The sequence below is a fragment of the Lontra canadensis genome, unplaced genomic scaffold, assembly GCF_010015895.1.
Source record: "Lontra canadensis isolate GAN:19392208 unplaced genomic scaffold, GSC_riverotter_1.0 scaffold359, whole genome shotgun sequence".
Lineage (NCBI taxonomy): Eukaryota > Metazoa > Chordata > Mammalia > Carnivora > Mustelidae > Lontra > Lontra canadensis.
In genome coordinates this window covers 81,828-84,728 of record NW_022631353.1, presented here as the reverse complement: position 1 = coordinate 84,728, position 2,901 = coordinate 81,828, and the positions used below count along the sequence as shown (strand labels likewise).

The 2,901-nt window shown below is 41.9% G+C and overlaps 1 pseudogene; it reads right to left on the bottom strand.

Moving 5' to 3' along the window:
- Positions 1-1,190: 1,190 nt before the first annotated feature.
- Positions 1,191-2,469, bottom strand: LOC116862856 (annotated as a pseudogene).
- Positions 2,470-2,901: the final 432 nt, after the last annotated feature.

The window sequence follows — 2,901 nt, the reverse complement described above, 5'->3', positions numbered from 1 at the left end:
TTTTAACAATCATGATCACAGAAGCTTAGCTTACCAAATAGCAATGCCTTTGTTTTATGTCCTATGTGCCAAGGAAATGTTACAAGGTTTTCACGAAATGCATCTTAGTTTCATTAATAAAGCAGGTTTCTTATTAGTTTAACACTCATGTTCCTGGAATACTGCACATGTAAGTTTTCAGGGAAATGCTTTTAAGCTTATGCCCTTATCTTGTTCAGTAAAATTACTTTCAAGGTATCCTTTTGACTATGTAAACTAGAATTGTTTCATGATTTTGCAATGCAACCAGTATAAATGAAAACATTTTGATGGGGGGAACCCACCACTAATTTCTGCTAGACAAAGTTCTTAAAATCAAAAAGCCTATTCACACAAAATTATATGTAATGACTGTAGTTATCAGTCTATTACACAGATTAATCATTCTTGAATGTACAAGCTCCAGAGGAGCAATTGGGTCTTTAAATAAATATCCACAAGTATTTCCATCAAATGAGTTTTCATGCTTACATCCAGATAGACCTAAGCCGTTCAAAACACAAGAAAAATAAGAGCTATAAGAGTATTAACTGAGGAACCACATACAAACCAAAGAATGTGGAAGAGAGAAAGGGGCTGAAAGGACAAAAGTTGAAGGGTGGGGAGATGTAAAAGATGTGGGACCAAAGCCCATCACACTTTATGTACTAATAGCTCCAATCCATTTAAATGTTGACCAGTTAAATTTAGACCTGAAAATACAGGATGTGGGTAGAGTTTCATCTGGTTGGTCATAACTTTCGCCTAATACGTAGGTCCTTCCGAAAAACATGAATACAGAAACAGCTTCGTGTTCTTCACCTTGCTTTTCATAACTGTTCTGAGTTTAAAGGGATTCCACCTAAAACAATCTCCTACAGGTCAGTGGAGCTTTTCTTCCCCATCCAAGCACACAGCATACCCATCACCCCTCACCTTGCCCTTATCTGAATTCAAGTCAGTAAGGAAAATTTTAGTCTCACACCTACATTACGCCCGGAGAAGTGGCTTGTCACACACATACTTCTCTGCTAGGAGGCAATGTTGGTACAGAAGTACAGTATTTCTAGTTTGTTGTTCCAAGTATGTACAACATGCAGTACTGCCATATCAGGTAAACATGTGCACAGGGGAAGATGAGGCGTGGGCTCGTAGAAAGCAGTCACATGGAAATCAAAAGGACTTTCTCTTTCAGAGTTCCCCTATCTTTATTTGTAGAGGTTATCCAGTAATTTCTTTAATTACATCGCATACTTCTGAGTCCATTCCAGAGCTATTCTGTTGTACTTTTCTCTGTTTTGTAGATCCGAGCATTCTCAGGCACTAAAAGGGTCATCTGGATTGGGATCACACAACAGATGGACAAGAGTACTTTTGAAATAGTGCTGGAGACCACTGTGACCAGAGAATATCAAGACCAATGCTGCCGTTACTGTTAATATTTGGATGACAAATTCTTTTTGTAAATGCAACCTCAGGTGGCTTGAAGGGGTAATCTGTAGGGAAATGAATTGTCAAGAAAAATACTCCATCCTGATAGGGACTGTCATTCTTGTGGATTCTCTACAGAGCCATCCTGGGAGGCAGGTGTCGGTGGGCCCCAGGCGGGGACGGGGAAAGGGGAGGGACTGGGAACCGGCGAGGGGGAGCGAGGCCGCCTCCGTGATGGCGGGTGGGCCAGAGAAGATGGGGAGTTCGGAAGCGCGGGTCCGGCAAGACGGACTGAGGGCAGGGGCCCACTTGACTCCTGAGCCCGCCGCAGTGGTCCCCGCATCACCTGGCCGCAGCCCCTTTATGTGCTGCCCTCCAACAGGCCAGTCGCCGCTACCCACGCCGCCGCCGCTACCGCCGGGGCCAAAGCTACCTCTTCCACCTATTTTCAGCGCCCCTGCCTCAGCCACCACAGATCCCTCCGCCAGGAAGCAAGAGCCTAGTCCGTGGGCTTCGCTGGCGCCATTCAGTGGGACAGCCAGAGGGACTGCCTGTTGCAAGTGGATGGAGGGATGCGCTGGCGAATGGGCGGGCAGCGCCCCCGGGGTGGTAAAGCACTTTTGTATATATTATCTCAATGCAAAGAGGAGAAAAAAAAAATAATGACATACGTAGCGGTGGATTTTTGTGACTCTAAACATTTCTTCCACTTATCATTAATAAGGGATAAAGTGAAGGCAAACTCTAGATATTTTTAAATAGTGTTTATTTCTGTAAGTGTGGGAGAATGGGGCCATAGGGTCTAATTCTCAGTCCCAGGGACTGTGGTTGCTTTGAAGTTCTCACAAACTTTTTCTTTTGACTGAATCATCTATTTTACTGCATAAAAACAGATTTTTATCTTGAGAAACCTGAGGTTTAAAAAAAAAAAAAGATTACTGTCAGTATCAGTTGAAAGGGTGGAGAACAGAAACATTCAGTGAATTTTTGTTGTTCATTGGGACATACCTTTATCAGCATATAACCCCCCAAGACAGACCATGGAGACTAGATCAGGTCTGGGTGTAATGTGCTGAATTTTGGTGCAGAAATGAAGGGTAAAATATTTGTCTCCATGAGGACAGATCCATGACTGCACTTTTCAAAATGTCAAGATTACATTTGAAAAGTAGTTGCAATTTTCTCCCATTTCCTAAAGATAATTTTCTGCTTGTACTTCACACATAAAAATCTGTGACTTAATGAAAATTTTCTTAACAGTATTAGGATAATAATCCCAACCTAACATGGCTTAGAGTACAGTGTATTTTTTTCTTAATCTCTGAATTCCAGGGAATAAAAACATAGTATTGTTGGTGATTTAGTAATATTTTGTCTTTTTGACACTTCAGTTTTGTAGGAGGTCATAGTTTGTTTTAGAAGCTTTGTCAAATAAGGAGTCACTTTTGGAAA